Here is an 18738-nt window from a genome sequence, read left to right on the forward strand (position 1 = left end):
TTCACCTTCCATATTGCTCTCTTTAAGCCACTTAAGTCCCATAAGGGATGAATCTGTTTTTACTCTCTAAGAGAGCAAGCATTTGACAAAAGGGGGAGCAGAGGCTACCAGTGCTGTTCCATGGTCTATAGCAATATCTGAAGCAATCGATCTCATTTACTGCCCTAAAACAACCACCACCATCGGCACTGGCAGCCTGCCTGTTGTTACTTGACCTCAATAAGCACACAGGGAGATGCTCCTCTTCTTCATGTTCTTGGTCTTGGCCTCTTTATTTTGGTTAGACCCTGTGTCCAAGGAAAGCTTTATGTGCATTTTTCAGCATGTAGTACTCCAGTAGTACTCATGTCTCTCTCATGGGCTGAACGCCACAGATGAATTTAACACCTGTGCTCTTTACTTAGGGAACTAGGGGACATTCAGCTACCTGGACCTCCATCACCCCTGCCTGAGGATGGTGCACCAACCACTAAACCTTCCTTCCTCTTCTCAAACTCAGTGAAACTTGAGCATTTATCTCAGAAGGCAGTCCCACAAGATTTGATTACCAGCCCTACAAGCAAAATATGACTTTTCCAAGTATGGCTTTTTTTCCTGAACAGTCAGCATAAAAATAGCATACTGGTGTTCAACAGATACGTTCCTGACTGAACATGCACTCCTGCCTTCTGTCTTAGGAGTCAGGGGGTTCAGAGGTTTTTGATTTAACCCTAAAATGCAGAATAATTTTACATAGTGTGACATAGTTATTATTCCTGTCTGCCCATTTATTAATTTAATCTGTCCCACAGAAACCTTTAATGTTGTCTGCACCTTATATTGAATAATCATATGTTCAACATTCTCTGTGCAGTAAAAGTAGGCACACCAGCAGTAAGCAAGGATTAACTGGTATGCTATAAATTTAGACCCTAACTCACTCAGCAGCAACATACTGATGTGCTTATATCCCTGAAAATTTGATTTTCTATCCTCCTTAGTAAAACTTCAGGTCTGGAATCTAGTTTCTTTATTCTCACAGTGCTCCTTCTGCCAAATGAAGAGTTGAGGTAGCCTCTCCATCACTTGAATAAGGATGCTGGTGCCAGTGAATCCAGGGATATTCTGAGGCTCTATAGGTAGAGCTGAAAACAGAGTTCAATTCATAACTTTGTTTGCTGCATCCTAGGCTGTTGCTATGGAAATGAAGGTAAAATCCTATAATTATAAATTACTTGCTTTCAACATGGTATCTACTCTTCACTTGCACATGCATTTATTAGTAAAATTGCAGCCAGGCAAAGCCCAAGCCTTAAAATCACACTGCATGTTCGGTATAGGCAGTTACAGACTTTAACATTCCCTTGCTAGTTCAAGTGATAAATGCATCAGAGCAAGTATCTGGAATCCAGACCCTTCTAGCACTTAAAGCTATGTGTACCTGAGGCCAACTCCTTTTCAAAGGAAAAATTGGAAACTTCACTCTAGGAGTGAGACCTGAGCTGGGAATCTCCTCTAACCTGAAAGCCTGCAGTGCGCCAAGTCAAACAAATGCATCTAGTATGAAAATACTGGGTATCCATCAGGGAGAGTGGGGGGAAGAGACATCATTTATCCTTCTTCCTCTGCCATCTGCACTGCTATTAAGTGCATACCATAGTAGTTAATGTTCTGTGTCTGTTTAGATACAAAAGGCACCTCCAACCCTAAATAGCGCTAATGAGCAGCACCACTCACCTGGAAAATACTGTTAAATCAACTTTCAGATGGAGACTGCCACACTAGTGGAAAAGCATACACTCCATAGATTTTTTTAAAACTGTTTTTTTTATCTCACCTTCTGCATTGCCTTTCTACACAGAAGTTTCCCTCCAGAGCCCATACGATTTTTTGACCCCTCAAAGTTAAAATTCCCTTTTGCTGATCGCCATGTCTTGACATTCAAACAAGCAGGATGATGTGAACAAAAGGCAGTCCCATAGTCTGACCTGCTAGTAAAAACAAAAATAGCTGAGACACCCTTAAAAGTTTTTCTTATAAACCAGCAACATGGAAGATACTGTTTTCTGTAACTTTAATGTATAACACTACCACAGTAAAACAATCAGCAGCAGTAAATCTGAGAAAAGGGTAGAGATGACTGAAGGTATGTGGGTAAAAAAGATTTTCATTAAGCAGTACCGATTTACTGGATTGTCCCCCCTGCAAGAACATGCAGGTGAGCAGCAGCTTTGAATTCAGCAGAAATCCTCCTGGTTTTCACCAGAAGCTCACACTCTGGATCCCCACACAGCTCCTCTGCTAGAGCACATCCTCATGAGGACAAGTGGGACCTGGCCTAAGCTGTGTGTGCTCGTTTCGACCAGAGACTTAATGACAGGCTTCATACACCAGGTAGTTATTCCTACCACCTGGCTATTCTCAAGTGAGATTCTCTGAATTTCTCCTGTGGGAACCTCTGTACTTTGCTACTCAAAAAATTCACTGAGTCTCCGGCATCCCAGATGAATGCCTGTCTTTGGAGCTTCAAGAGCAGGAGACTTCTGCCTTGCTCCCAGGAAAAAAAGAAAAAAAAAAAAGTTGTTTTCAAAGGCCTTGGTTTCATTCTAGGGAAGAAGAGAAGGCATCTTGTTAATAAAGGAGAACATACTGAACATTTTAATAAGAATGGTAAGCTGATTTGTCTGCTGCAAACCTATCAGCAGCACTTGGGATAAACAGCAAAACTACAGTATTTTTTTTTTGTTTTGTTTACTTGTTTTACAAACAGCACTCACAAAACCCATCACAGACAAAGTAAATAGCATTTTCTACTGGGCTCTATTGTGAAATAAATACGTAATACAAAGAAAGATACTTGTGTGCATCATGCCCTTGTAATAAATCAAAAGTGTATGCAATGTTTTGCTTGGTCCAAGAGAGAGGGCACAAACTATGTTTCGATCTAATGGAAACAAAAGAAAACACTGGTGACACAGGTTGCTCTGAACACGCTGGGGCTGCCGGTCCACCCCCTGCAACCAGGCAGCACCCAGCTCAGTGTCCGCACCCCTGCAGTGGATGCTCCCCGTTCCCCAGGGCTCTGCAGCGGTGGCTTGAGGAACCCTCCCCTCAGGAACTCCCATCCCCTGCATCAAGAAGGCTGCAAAGGGGCTTGTGATCCTGGGCTGCAGGGATCCCTCCAGAACCAAAGCCAGTCTTCGGAGCAGATGTCACCCTGCCTGGTACATTCAAAAAGCCCTAGAGCTGTGCAGTGGCTGCTGTCAGATCTGAAGGATAAGCTGACTTCGTTTTTCTTAACAGCATTACACACAGGAACCTGTTCTTAAAATAAGAACAGGTAAATAAAAAAGCCATACAAAAGAGACAGGATGATTTATAAAAAAAAACCAACACATATTCCTGAAAATATATGTATATATTCCTGGGTATAAATACATGAGAAGTACTCAGGCATTTCAGCAGTATGGTCCATGCAAGTACCTGTATGCGTGTAAATAGGCCACAACCCTATTTTAAATGATGAAATTTAAAATCTGCTGCTGCAGAACATTGGCCTGCAACATTACACAAATGACGTGAGTTAAGGATGGAGTAACAGCCTTTACACTCAATTTCCTGGCTTTCCTTAGTTTGCGTCACACCCTTAATGTTATTTCAACATTGCATTTTGTCCTCTAAATTAAATGTACAGTAGGTGTTTTGTATTTAATTTCCTTACTGTTTTTTTCCCTCCTAAAGTAAAAAGAATGGAAGAGATTCATGAAAGGTTATAAAACACACATTGTGTACTGGAGAGGCTGGAGTAGCTCTTTTGGAGCCTTTTCATTCTCCTGGGAAAATATGTAATTAGGTAGTTTTTTAACATGTGTATTATGTACTGAATTACATGTATTTATACATTTCTCAAAGGAGTATTGCTTACACAATAGCCTGGAGCAACTCTTTTGGAGCCAGTTAGGTCTATCATGTAATTATGACCCATTTATAGTAAATTTTGTTGTGCCTACGTAGTAGCTTTTTATTTTTATTTAAGATTAATTTCAAGGCTTGTGAGTGGTGCTACAATGACAACCCTGGAGACTGCAGGCTTCTGTTTATTTTACAGAAAAGGAAAACACAGGTAATGAAAGTGTGGGCATCCCCAGACTAACCCCTCCAAAGTTTACCTTATTCATGACTGCAGGAACAACTTCCCAAAGTAGAAGGCAAATGATTCAGCTTTCTTAGCAAATTGTTATGGCAGGCTTTGGGATGAGGACAGCCATCCGCCTGGAACTGGACTAATACCAAAAAAATTATTCCACATAGGCTGCTAAGTATTTGCCATCTGCTAATCTGCAAATTATCTCATTTCATTTTCTTTTCTTATATAGGAGGAAAAAAAAACACTTGCAAGCAGATTTCTGTAGGCATTTATGTGCTTTAAAACAGACATAGGCACCAAATATGATTACGAAAAAGGGTATTAGTTATATCTGTGTTCTTCCAACATACAGCTTTCTGAGTCTTTAAACATCAGAAAGAATTTAAAGGTTCTGTAGCTTTTTTTTCCTGGAAAGAAAGAATATATAAACCAAATTATTTTTCTCTTAAAATCATAAACAGCCTCCACCCCCAAAATACAGTGCAGTTAAAACATGGCTTAGTGTGATACTGCTAAGATAACATGGAGACAGCTGTAATGGAAATGCATGGATGGATATATTGTTAAATTACCTGAAGTCCAAGGACAATGTCTTTCTCTAAATGAGAGAAACTGCAGTCATCAAATAGTAGTAAATGGATAAATTAAAGACTTCTTTACCTATTAGAATTGGAAAAAAAAAAGTTGATATTAACTTCCAAATTAGTTTAACATCCCCCATCCCCAAGTATAACTTCAGTTTGCTTGGAGGATTTTGTTTTGAATTTTAAATGTTTTGGTTATTTCAAAAGTTCATGTTCTTTTTATTTTTAAACAGTCCTCTTTTAAAGAAAGTTTCAGAAACTATTTTTCAGAAATGTTAAAGTAATTCTGCTTGTCCCAAGTAAAAATTTTACATGGAAAAAAAAAAGTTGAAAGACTTTTTAAATTCTCTTTCTTTTCAATTAAAACATGAGTTGGATTCAGCCCAATACGTGAAAAGCCTTAAAACCTTCCAAAACTCAGTTCTTGGAAAAATTCCTATACGTAAAAAAGCCTTCATCTCAGCCTCCTAAGGAGTAGTCAAGAGCATGATATTTGGCTCCAGCTCCCCTTTTCCTTAACAGGCTGTGGTGGACAGAGTGAGAAGGGAAGCTACTGATGGAGGGCAGTATGAGATTTTTTTAATTCTGTCAAAGCAGTGTTTTCAGAGTATAAGTAGAAGTGACACACACACTACCTTTTTCTCACTATAGTCCATCACTGAGGTTGCTTTTCTGTTCAGAAAACAGTAGCACCTCACAAACAATGGAAAGGCAGGACACATTTCCTATCTTATGCTAGGAGAATATTTCTCAAAAAGCAATCAAAAAGCAGGGAGAATGACTATAACTGACGCACTGCTACACAGGTACCACCATCATTTTATTTATTTATTTTTTATAAAAGGTTGTGTTTAGCTATGCATTTTGCCAGTTTAACGCTCAGTACAGAAAGTACCTTTGAGCACAGAGAATACATATTTCAGTGAGTTACAGCTGACTCAAATCAAAGCTACCCAAGTACTATGTGTCAATCTGCTTTCCTGGAGGCTATTTCTGTGCCTCCTTCAGCTTTTTCTCCTCAGCTCATTTTGCAATGAAGAGGCCCAAAACAAGTTCGCATGTACGTAGTTGTTAGGAAAGAGACAAGCTCCTAAAATATCACTGATAAATAAAGGAGCAAGTCTGGAAAGTTTCAGCTCAAAAGGTCAAAGATACACAAAGGAATTAGTAACAGGAAATAGCAGGTGGGAACAGAAACACAGTTAAGTTTCACAGGTGATGTCATTTAGGAAGACGAATGGCACAATAGGCAGACTACCAGGTTGAAAAACAGAAGACCAGTGTCCTGGCATCATTGTGCCAGGCTTCAGGTCCCCAAACCCTCAATGCTTCATCTCCTTTACCTGTCAAACATGCATCACACTGCTATTCTAGCTGCAGCATAGAAGGAAATGTGTAATCATGAGCATCATATTTAAAGGTTGTATGAATTTTTAGCAGCAGCAGGAAACCATTTAAAGTTATGAGAAGTCCCTTATCTCAGTACTGTCATTTTTGAGATACTTCTGATTTCCAATCAGAGGAGCTACTTTTCCCCTTTCAGGTTACATGATTAAAAGTCCAGTTTTGCATCCCTTTCTTACAAAAGGAACCTTATTGTTACAAAAGCCGCAGAGATATGGGGCTTTGCCATGAACAGAGAGTCACTTACACAGGCACAAGCAATGCTGGAAATTCCCCCAGACCATTAAAGGACATTATTAACATAGCCATAGTTTAACACCAGCACTTTCATTTTCAGCAGAAGGTATTTTTTCAGGACAGAAGACCACCACCAGCTGCAGAATATGTCCTTAACCCCATACCAATGCACCTGGTTAGGGATATAGGACCAGAAGGAAACTACACAGCTGTGATGCCTGAGTCTCTGTGGATACAGGCACCACACAGCACAGTCCCTCTCATGGACCACAAAAACTATTTCTTGCCCCTGTTGCTCCTGCTGGATGGCAGTTTCAGGACTTCACTATACTGAAGGGTAGAAACCACCCATTTTCCAGTTTAAACCTATTCAGGGCCGAGTTTATGCCCATTTGTTCTTATGCAAATATTGCTCTTGGGCTTAAATAGCTTTTTCCCCTCTCTGGCAGTTAGCCCTGGATGTATTTATAGTGTGCTGTCAAATCCTCTCCCAACTGTGCTTTGCTAAACTAAACAAGCCAATCTCTTGTTGTCCCTTCCCATAAGATAGGCTTTCCAGTCTTTTAATAACCTTGCTAAACTTTCCATACATCTTTTCTATCTTGAATTCTACTTTAACATAGTTATTAAAAAAATCTGCAATATTTTAAATAAAGTTTCCCAGTATTTTGGACAATGGTACCAGTGTCACGCCTGATATATTTTGCTTCTCTGCAGCTTTGTTGCTCTCCAATAGTCACCATGCCACTACCTAGAATAGGGTGGACAGAGTTAATCTTGGAGCTTTAGCCCTAGATGTGCAAGTAGCATGGAAAGTTGAGCACGAAGTTAAGAGGGTCTTTCCAGTCCCTCGCAGTGCAGTTTCCTAACAGGTCAGAGAGGCACTCTCTCACTCACATGTGCAACAGGTCTCGTTTTTATGGCCAGCACTGACCAAGAGACCAGGAAGTGATAGGTTCCACCAAGGTTGATCTTTTCTCCCACACATCCCTTCCCCAGCCATAACTAGCCACATCTCTGCATCCAGGCATCTGCTTTTGTTTTGAAATGAGAGCAATGCCAAATTGTCTCCAGGTATCAGGCCTGATTCATCCACATCCACAGATTTAGACAGGAACCAGCTTGATTTCCTGCTTTCTCCTGCTACTACTGCCCTCTTCAGGGGGGGACTGGAGGCTGTTTTGAAAACAAAAATAACAAAAAAGGTCAAATAAAATAAAAATTGCACAGCAGTAGGCAGCATGCTGTTTGTGTCTCCCTAACTGGCTGTGATAGCTTTGCAGAACAAGCAGAACAAGCAGAACAGCAGCAGCGTGCAACACGCCGATGCAGGTGCCATGTGCTACGGCAGCAGAACAAACCTGAGAGCTACCGATGATCATGCCCCTCTCTGCCCCCTGCACACCGACGCTTGAGGCCCTGCAACATTTCATCATGCTTGTAATTTTATTTTCCCCCACCCCAGATGCTGCCCTGAAGCCAGAGCCTGATCCGGCAATCTATCAGTGCCAAAATAAGTGCAGCCACCCACACACTACGGCTCTTAAGCATCTGATGAGCATTTAGCATGAATAAGTATTTCTTCAAGCATCCTCAATCACTAACCTTTTCAGAACATGTGTCAAGAATATGAATGCATTAAAAGGACTCTCTAGATGTGGTTTCTTACTGTTGTTTTCCCTATGGTGGCAACCAAGGACTCTTTGCAAGAAGCTAACTACAGTATGCACTAGGTAACAAGGTAACATCAGGACAGTTGCCACCCTGTGATTTTGCAGCCTATGGTTCTGAGGAGACAGATGAGGCAGACAGCTAATGGTAGACAGGGGATAACATGACAAGAAGTGATAGTGAGGTGTGGCAACATAGTAGTTATCAGTAATACTTGATACAGTTACTCTAGTCCACAGCCCATTTTTTCTCTTCTCTGTTTCAGCTCACACATTTTGCTTGGACACCCATCCCAGGAGCAGTTTATACAGTGCAATTTCTGCAACATATATACCCTGGGTTTTCCATAGATGGACACAGAGGCAGCACATCCCCCATTATCCTTGCTGTTTCTCCAGGCACAGTTTTAGGAGAAGGAGATAGAAGTCCTTCTGAAACACCTTCCCTTTCCTGAAGGAAGTAATCCTCACATTAGCCTTAAACAAAAAATATGAGACCACCAATATGAGCTGCAATGTGCTTGCAGGCTAAAAATCCTTCCTTGTCTTCCCACTGATTTCTTCTACAAGCACCCCACCTTCCTCACTCATATATACAGGTCTCTTCCTCAGAATGTAACACCTTTTCCTCCTAAATATTTAGAAAGCTTTCCCACATTTTAATGGCTCAAAAATAGATTTCCACTAACTTGCTGGTATTCTCAAATTTGCAGCTCCAAAAGCACAGTGAGTGGTCTGCAGAACAGGTCTTGAAAAATATTTTAAGTGCATAAAAGATTAATATATAAAATCAAGGCAGAACCAAAAATATCATTTGGGTCTTGGCTGTGTCCTTCTTACTTTAGCACGGTTGGACTTCTTTAAAGTGTAACTTTAACTTTCAATTACAACATCCCTTTAATGTTTTACCCACGTTTCATCAAATTGTGTAAACACATAAGTCTCATTTTTCTTCTTAGAACACATGAAACCATTACACAAGAAATTCAAAGAGCCTGCTGCTCCTGCATCACCAAGTCACCAGCAATATATGATAACCAGAGATCATCTTTAAGTCTGAGATTCACTCACTCATTCAAGCAGGACATTAAGCACAGCACTACATTAGCAGGAACTCTGCATTTCCACAGCACCGCAAGGTTGCCCTAGCCCCACTAATACAGGCAAACACAGCTCCTAAGAGAGCAATGATTAATAGAACAGCAGCAAGAGCAAGCTATCAATGAAAATAACACACTGGTGGCTCTCTTAACACACACCACAGCAAGCAGAACTGTTACGGATGCATGGGACAACGAGGGTAGCTGCTCTCCTTGCCATGTTACAAGCACTAAACGAACACTAAAATGCTACTGTGCTTGGCATAATTTATATGCTCTTAGTGATTACATACAACTCTTCAGACATACACTTTTCCAAATGCAATGCTTACAATTAAATTTAATGATAACAGGTTTGAAGTGAATAAAAATCCATTTTAGGTCAAAGTAATAACAATTTGCTTATGGGCTTTGAGAATACGTATTCTGTTACTCAAAAAAAGTGGTGGGCTTCACTATTTACAGTTAAAAAAAATAAAAATGACAGACTTCTATGAAAATAGAGCCCAGACTTCTGAGCTAGAGATGATCTTCACTATAAGAACACCTTTCAGAAACAGTAAGCTTAACACACTCAAAGTTGCAGATTCTCCCTTTTGTATAGGGTGTTGTTTGGGGGGGGGGGGGGGGGGGGGGGGGGTTTTAGCCTCTGGTAAATTCAGGGAAACATTAGTGAATTGATATGAATGTGTCTCTATATTTTTCCAGCACAACTAAAGTTTCTTTGAAGATGCTCTCTAACTCGATGTAGATACTTGGCAGTTATCTACAGTGAGAGTTGAAACATTCTAGAAATGCTTAAGGAATGGATGTTTCAAAGACACCTTCAGAACTGAACACTCAGTTCTCTGGCAAAGAACCTTTGAATAAATATTCACAAAAACTGGGAAACTCAACATTCCAGCATGAACCATTTCCACAAAATCATGACAACAGATTAAAGTTCTGAGACATAAAAATTTCAAATTCATACACAGGCATCTCTCTCTTCATTCATCCTTCCTCTTAAACAAACAAAGTCTGAGATTCTCTTCCAGTCTCTATTCCAGAAACTGAAACCTTATGGAAAAGAAACTTGCAGCATGCCTACTCCTATGGCTTGAAGTGTAAATTTCCATCTGGGAGAAATAGATATTTGCTTTTATATTTCCTTAGGGTCAGTAAAAATGAAAGATTAGCCATTGATTTAAGGGCTCTGTCTTATCATGTGTCTGAGTGCATGCCTCATCCTTCCTTGATTAGATCACAAAAGTAAAAGGCCTCCATGAGATTTCATGGTTTCTTCAGTTCTTGCTTCTCATCATGGGGGGGGGGGGGGGGGGGGGGGGGCAGGGAATAAATATAAATCTATCCCTAATTCTAAATCAACAATTGCTACTGCTACTCAACCAAGTTTTATGAAAATTTTGTTAGAGAAAAATATTCCTTAAGTATTTTAACACGTTTGCTGAAGAGGTTTCAGATACCTAGTTAATCTAATTCCTGAGCTTTGTTCTACCGTATTTAATTCTGGACCACCAAAATTCTTTCCAAATTTCTCACTCTATCAAATCACACTCTCCTCTAGAAAAGATAAAGGGATAAATCATGGCCTCGTGGCATGGATTTTTTTTTCAGCACTAAGAGATTTCGTTGGTTAACCAGAATTAATGGGAACCAAACTTCCCAGAAAATTAAAGATGTTTTCAGCCACAGCATCCACCACTCAGCTTATGGGCATCTCCACTGAGATGAGCAGACTGAATGCAGGTCCCAGATACTAGGTACATCGTATTATGGCTACTTGAAATTATGGCCAACAGCTTGGCAACACCTCTCCTTTGAGATGATCAGGTTTTGTATAGAGAGTTTCTAACTTGTGGTTTGTTATGATGACATCTTTTGTTTTTAAAGGACATTCTGATAAAGTAACTAAATGAGCTTAGATGATAAATACAGGCTCAGTAAAAATGGACCATGCCTTTAAATTAAGTGTACATGTCTGATAACAGTTCATAAAATAATATTGTTTTTCCTTTTCTCAATAGGAAGAAATGTTAACAGGGAGCAAGCCAAAGACAGGAAGGGAAGGGAGGTGCCAAGGATTCCTGGGATGTCAGATTTACTGCAACTGGGCTCAGTTCTCCAGTGTGGTTTGTTCCACAGCAGACACAAAGGGTGAAAAGGCCGAACAGACTGGTAGTGGGTATGGCTGATGGTTTACAAGAAGTGTACCGAAAGTGCAGTCTAAGGCTTTGTACAATGCTCTGAATAACCATTCATTTTCATGCTTTTCCACACAGATAAAGAGATTGAGCTTGAGCAGCAGTAGTGACGGATAGTTGCCACACCAATAGTTATCATACCAAATCCAATCTGTTTAGCTTCATTTAAACAAGTTAGTTTTCTAAAGGTTTTGTTATCCCTTGAGCTGGAATAAGAATCTCTCTTATTTATATTAGTTGTTTAACACTCTTGTGTTATGCACTGTGTGGTGGTATAGTAAGTGCGTTCCATCCTGAAGAGCTCACAATATAAACAAAAGATACAGGGGATACTATTACTCTTGCTTCTAGTAATACAGACCCAAGTCATAGAATGATCAAAAAAGACTTCTTACAGTCACAAAGGATACCTGTAGCATGACTGCAATTTTTTTTTTTAAATGAACTCAGACCTGTCATATCCTGCTATAGCTGTCTGCCAGCAGGCTTGATGTCATCCCTTGAGAGACTAAAGCTGCCACTGCAGGTTCACAGATGCAGTGTTCTTACTGACTTAACAGCTCTCCATCAACTCTATCCACATGCAGCCCCAAGCTTATTCCAAGCATTAACATTATTCAAAGCTCCCATTTGTTCACTAGAAGCATTTGTAACACTTTCCACTTAGCTCCTCCACAGCTAAGTATCTCCTACCCTTAAAATCTGGATGCTCATTTCCAGTCATAAGAATTGCTCTAGTATCTTAATACAAGCCTTAGGCCATACATCTTAACTAAATCCAAAGCCTAGAGCCCTTAATCATCCCCCTGTATCTGAGTATTTCACGGATCAGCCTTCACAGTGCATAAGCCAGAACTTCATGTGGTCAGTTCCCAGGGCTGGATCTGTCATTGAAGGCCACCTGAGAAGGGAGGCATTGACTCGGGTCACATAGGAGAAGAGAGCCCATCACACTTGGTCCAGTGTCTCCTACCAGGCTCCTCCGAGCTCCTCTTGCTGCTACGTGGCCAGTGACCTGCCTCAGGGAGCAGCAGCAGGTCTACACTACAGGAAGAAGAGGAGAACAGCTCTAGCACCTGCACAGACAAGCCCTGTGCTCAGCAACTAGTACTTGGAAGGAACATAGGAGAGAAGAATTATACATTTTCCTTTCTTTTAAGGAATATCAGCATGTATTCCTTCAACCATGAACCCAATGTAGCAACCCAAATATAGTAACATGAGATGACACACAGCTAAACACTCAGCATAAAGTAGTTACTACATACAGGAGAAGGGGAAAACTGTCCATTAGGATGGCTGACACAGCCTCAGCAATACAAACCCTTTAAGCAAACTCAGTGCTACTGAGCCTCAGTAGTGGGTTTGAAGAATGCCACAAACACCACATGAACATTAATTAAGCAAAAGGTAAAGCCATAAACATTTTAACAGTAACCACAGCACTCTGGGAGGCCTGGATACCCACTGTGGTTGGCTCTGACCCGGCAGTTCCCCCAGGACCTCCTTTCTGTCACACTGCTGTTTGAAGGCCATGATGACCTGCTTTTCCAGAATATTCTCAACATGTTTCAATGGGCACTCTAGAAATACAGATGTGCGTGCTACTTCCACATGCCATTAATTCTGGGACATAAAGTAACTAAGTACAAGCTCCAGCTTTTCAGCACTCTGGTAAGTACCAAAGAGTCATTCAGTGAAAGTAGGTGTACATTCAACTGCTTTGGGCCTTCCCTGTAGGCATGGGTAATGTCACAGTCATTAAAACTAAGCTTAGTTCCATAAAGTTCTACTGCAGACAGAATCTACTTGATAGAAGAGTAAACTGACTGTATGTTCTATTACAGTGCATAAACAACAATATCTTTAAAAAAAGAGAACTGAACAACTATTACACAACTATTACATACGTATTTCTCACAAAAAGAAAAAAATGAGCTAGAAAAAAAAATCACTTTAAAATATATTAAAGGATCATTACACCACTCTCTGTTTAAGAGCAGGACTGACATAAGTCCTAGCACAAAACATCAGCAAAGCAGAGCATAAATCTTTTGAGTCTGGAAAAGACTCTTGGTAGTTTTTATTTTTTTTTTTCCCCCCTACAAAGCAACAATGTAATCTTCAAGCAAACTGAGTGAAGGAATGAATAACTGAGGGCCAGGCTTATTTTTCACTAATGTAAACGTATTCACCTCCTGGAACAATCAGGAAGTTATTCCTTTCCATGGACTTCCTGTTATTTTACCTTCTGGAAATTATTTGAAATGGTATCTTTGCATACTTATGTGCACTCGTACTCACACGCATGCATGTAAAATGTGTTTAGACTTGTAATACCATTATCCATCCATCTCTGTGAACTGAAGTGATGTATGGAGACAACATTCATTTCTGTTTTTGTTTGTTTTTGTTGTTGTTTGGTTGGTTTTTAATAGTATGTAGGGTAATAGTTGCTGACTTTAAGGAATGGCACAAGGCTATTTTCTGGGATGGTGAGGAGAGGAGGGACAAAGAACAAACCCAAAGGAGAACAAGCCTGTAAAAAACTGAAAGACTTCACCCTGGCAAAAAGCACTCCAGTAACACAAGCCTCAATATCAGCATGCACATATTTGCTGAGGTATGCCCTATTGTTTTAGCAGGTCTTTAAACCCCAAGTAAGCTGCCGTCTTCGTATCTCAGGCTCTAGGATTTCTCCTAGTAAGGACCTGGACTGCCTTCCTCTGATTATGGGAGAATATGAAGCATGGGAAATCTCAAAGCAGCGGGCAGAAAAGGCTTTGCAGAGAAACAGAGACAGATCTTTATATAGGCCCAAACTGAGCCAGGTATGTAAACATCTGTACAGCTATAAGCTGAAGGAGCACTCCCATTGTAATCAAGAAAATCTCTTAAACACGCTTACCATGAGGCTTGTGCTTACATACCTGGCATAAACGGAGACAGAACCAGCCACCATGGGGCCTCTCTACAGGGAGGTTTATGGTGCACGCGGACAGTAAGCAACGGGGCTGCATTTCCAAGAGTGGCTGATAATTCTGGATGGCCAATTAAGGTAAAGCTGATATTTAGAGAATCTAAAATAAACATCTAAGAAACTTAAAAAAAATAGGTGTATATGTGTGTATTTAAATATTTATATATAAATAAAATCATGCTATAAGCTTCAGGATGGCAACTCACAACTTCTGAGGCTCCTGAAGCTAACAGCATCTGCTGTTACAAACCAGGATGTAAATGTCAAATACCAACGTTTCTTAAGTGCTACTTAATTAAAACGGAAGAAAAACAGCATTCATATATGAGTTCAGTCATTCAGATTTGTATGTATTCACAGCAAGAACCTAACCTACTCTCCATGGAATCCATCAGCTTTAGGCACTCTAAGTTTTCGCTTAATGGCTCTTTATTTGTAAAAGTACCACATTTCTGCATGCGGACCAAAAGCTGTCATTATCTCTATAGCCCTGGTAAGTCAGGTCTCTACTGTTTGAAGTATACCCCATACCTTACTGATATTCGGTAGCCCAGAGCATCATAGTGCATAAGTGACTTGTCCTACAAGACAGACCTTTGCTCTCAACAACATCGCACCAAGGACACTAATGTCAGAAGAAAAAAATCACAAACCAAGTAGATACTCTGCATACTTCAGTGAAAGAAATATACATAGTAGTTAAATACACTTTAGCGTGACACATATTCTAGTCCCAAACCAACAGTTCTGAGTTACAGTTATCTGTGCAACAGGAGCAGAACTTTGACCAGAGTTTTTTACTGATGCTTATGCTATATAAAAGAAATAGCTGATACATAACATATTGTAAAAAATATTGAATTAAATTAGCAGACATATTGAATCCACTTGTGTGAGTAAAAACTGAGCGTTAATTATTAATATATTGTAATACAATTAACAGCTTAAATGTCAACCTGCAGTCCAGAACTTTCAGGTCAGAAGGAATTTACTACCAATCTTGAAGAACAAGATTAATTATGTGCACTAAACCATTTTATGATATTATTTGACTATGAGAAAAAAAAGTATCAAATCACATAATCCATGAATCAATAGCAATTTTCTAAAGAAAAACAAGGTGAAAAAGAAGAAAAATACTATGTTTAGGAGTGGGTTAAAAAACAACAACACTCTTGCTTTCTCCATAAGGAATTAAACTTTGCTTTAAAGTATTTCTTTGCATCATCAGAATCCATACATAGTTTTATTTTCTTCAAGCACTTGTCGCTTTTCTTCTTCATAAAGAAACTGCTCCACATGCATTAGTCTTTTTATTAAAAAAATAAAATCAACTCTTTCCTGATCTTTCTTTGCAGCCCCCCTATTTATTTTAACACAGAGAATTTTTTTCTGTCTCCATAACTCTTGCCAAAATCCATTCTAAATCTTAAGCAGATAAAGAATGCGTTTAAGGTACAGCACCTATCTCGCTCTTCTAAACACATCGTTTTCTGAAGGCTAACAGATGCATCAGAAAGAATAACAAGAAACTGAACTTTCAGAAAGGTTTTCAAAGTTTGATCACTTCATTAAATTGCCGTTAGCTCCCTTGCAACCAACCAGACAAAATTCTGTTGCTTTTTCAAACAAAACTTCTGGCACCTCACACTGAACTCTGAAGAGTCATGGTTAAACTCCATTAGGTTATACGGCTGCATCTCTTTGGATATATTCTCCGAGAACAATGGTCTCCCATGTTTTCACTAGTTACCAGGGATCTGTTTTTGAAGCAGAAATGTACACTAATATGAGAGAAGTGATAGCTTCACCAAAGTATTACCATTATACCACTGTTGTCCTGCTCACAAGTACAGGTATTTTTCTAACTGTGGCAGCAGAGCACGCAGGATTGTGGGGGAGACCAGAGTTCATGGTTACGCTGCATTTAGGACTAAAAGTGGTTTTAACAAAGATGTCCCTGGCTACTTCCCATAAGGAGGTTAAATTTATGTTCTTCAAAGATTGCTAGGAAGCTGTACTGGAAGACAGGAAGTTCCTACCTAATGGTCAGTGCTGCTGTGATGTGTACCCAACACATTGGAAAGCAGAAAACCACTCACTGGAGTGATCAGCTTGAAGAGATACACTTGACTAAGTTCTGCAATATCTCTGCTTTGATTGAGCAAGAGTTAAAGGATTAGAGAAAACAAATGTCCTGTTATTTCAGAAAAGCTAATTCCTGGAACAATTGCTGCCAGGGGGACACAGCAACAAAGCAAACAAAACAGGAGAGATTCAGGGTAATTCTTTCCTATCAAGTTGGCATACACCCCAGAGATTGTTCAGCAATTCTCCAGGATCAGCAAAAGAAAGTCAGCTGTGGGAACGTAGCATTGCCATTGCAAGCATCAGCAACCTTGTAAACACCCAGCAAAAGGACTCCAAAGTGAGCAAAAATACGAAATCAGGCTGCATTCCCAGCTGGTGTGAACTGGTGTAATCCCACCTACTGAAAGCCAAGCTGCTTGGTTTCCTCTCTCCTGCTGAGATCATGTTCCTAGGTACCACTGGACCTTTCAGGCTACAGTTCAGCACTAAGGAAGTTTTGCAATGTGACTGTGTACAGAGACTCTGCAAGAATCTCCCTTTCAGACCTGGGGGCAGAAGCGTTCCCTCGCTGCAGCAGGCACATGCTTTTCTCTAGAGTTATTTTTGACTTTCTTATGGAAGAGGAACTAGCTGCTGAGATAGAACACCCTCAAACTGCCCCAGTAGCACTGTTCTACACTCAATGCACTGGAAGGAGCATATTTGCCCCTTATCAACAATAAAATGGTGGCAAAGGAAGATTAGTTAACCACACAGGATTTCCCTAGGCCCCACCAGGCAGAGCTGAACTCCAAGACAGAAACTGAACAGTTAAACTGTATTCCTTCCTGAGTACCCATTAAAAGAAAAGTCCTTGTCTTTAGCCAATTGAAAATCCATTATTCTGCAAAATTGAATTAAAGTAGCTGGAACAGAGCTTTTCTAAAGCAGTTTACATTGGAGAGATCGCAAGAACAATAATCACAAAACATGCTTTCTACGAACCTTCCAAATTATCACATTTCTTCTTTTGACAACAACAGAAAGCATTCAGGAAAAAAAAAAATAAATAGCCTGAAATCTAAGGGATAAGTGCAAGGCAGTCTTAAGGGTTAAGAATCTGAAAGAGGAACAAAAGCAAAAGATTAAAAAAAAAAAAAGTCTTTTGAGCATAGCCCAAATTCATAGTAATAGAAGAAGTCAGATACTTGCTTGGTGACAAAGTTCAAAAACACAACAAGAAAGAACCAGCTTTCTCAGAATTTATAGCTGATGAACAAAACACTAGTTATTCATATAATTGTAACATCCAAGCAAAATCAGTACCTCATTATGCTAGTCAAACACACAAGAACAGGAGGTCCTTGCCCAAAGAGATTATAAGCTAACTGGATAAAACAGAGAGAAGGAGGGGAAAGAGCAACCACCAGCAACCCTCAATGGAGCACTTCAGCAGTGAGCTCAGAGGATACCCTTCAGTGTCCTGCCTCAGGGAGCAAACCACCTGCCATAAATTTCTGCTCATTTGTTTCAGGTGAGACACATCACTGCATCCTGGTATTTTCACGCTTATATTCCTCAGCTTGGAAGGACAAGGCATAAGTACAGCCACAGACCTGCTGCCCTACTAAATCTCCAGCAGTTTTGCTGGCTTGCTCTTTCTGCAGGCTATCTGTCAAGCTCAGGAGTAAAATAAATCCAAGAGCAGTTAATGCTAGCTGCTCACAGATTTGGCATGATAGAGTGGTTCAAATCATGTGGCTAGCAGCCAGCAGAAGCTGCCCTGCTGCACAGCTTAGCCTCCCCCCTCAGCCTTCCCCCATCCCTATATAGCTTTACAAGGCATCTCAGCTGCATCAGACTGAATTTCAGGACCCCTTCGCTTTCAAAGAAACAGAAATAAGGACCAAAACACCTTTGGGGTTCCCTATTATCCCACAAGGCCTCCCTCCTTTAACTGGTCCCTCAAATCATCACTCCCCAACCCTTCACACCCTGAGTCCTCCCTGCAAACCTTCCTTTTTCCTTCACCAGGCGTGAGCTCTGTGGGCCCAACTGCCCCCCAGCTCACCATGCTGAGGGGCACAGGGGTCCGTGCCCCCAACAATGCCACTCTCAGCCTTCCTTGCACAAGAAGGCAGGACACTGCTGCATCTCAGGGGCAGCCCTGATACCCTCTCACCTCTGCCTTAATGCTCTCATTTGGGGTTGGTCTTAAAGGAGTTGAGCCACTGCTGGGATACCCATGTCTCAGCTGCTCCTCTGCACCAGACACCCATGTGCATCAGCAGCATAATCAGGAAATGCAAAAGGAGATTTTTTCTAATAAATCTAACTATAATATCTAAATAAGTATCTCTTGA

The 18738-nt window shown here is 40.4% G+C and overlaps 1 long non-coding RNA gene across 3 annotated transcripts; it reads right to left on the bottom strand.

The window, feature by feature from the left end:
• Positions 1-234: 234 nt before the first annotated feature.
• Positions 235-18379, bottom strand: LOC308189901. 3 transcript variants are annotated; one of them, XR_013946711.1, is made up of 4 exons: positions 17702-18379; positions 4699-4786; positions 4149-4262; positions 235-2585 (listed from the first exon to the last, which is right to left on the bottom strand). It is a non-coding gene; the product is annotated as an uncharacterized lncRNA (long non-coding RNA). The 3 variants fall into 3 exon arrangements; XR_013946712.1 differs by lacking the exon at positions 235-2585 and adding an exon at positions 2837-3303; XR_013946713.1 differs by lacking the exon at positions 235-2585 and adding an exon at positions 2837-3298 and having other exon boundaries at positions 17702-18378.
• Between the last annotated feature and the right edge of the window lie 359 nt (positions 18380-18738).

Source organism: Anser brachyrhynchus (genome assembly GCF_964034855.1).
Source record: "Anser brachyrhynchus genome assembly, chromosome: 2".
NCBI lineage: Eukaryota > Metazoa > Chordata > Aves > Anseriformes > Anatidae > Anser > Anser brachyrhynchus.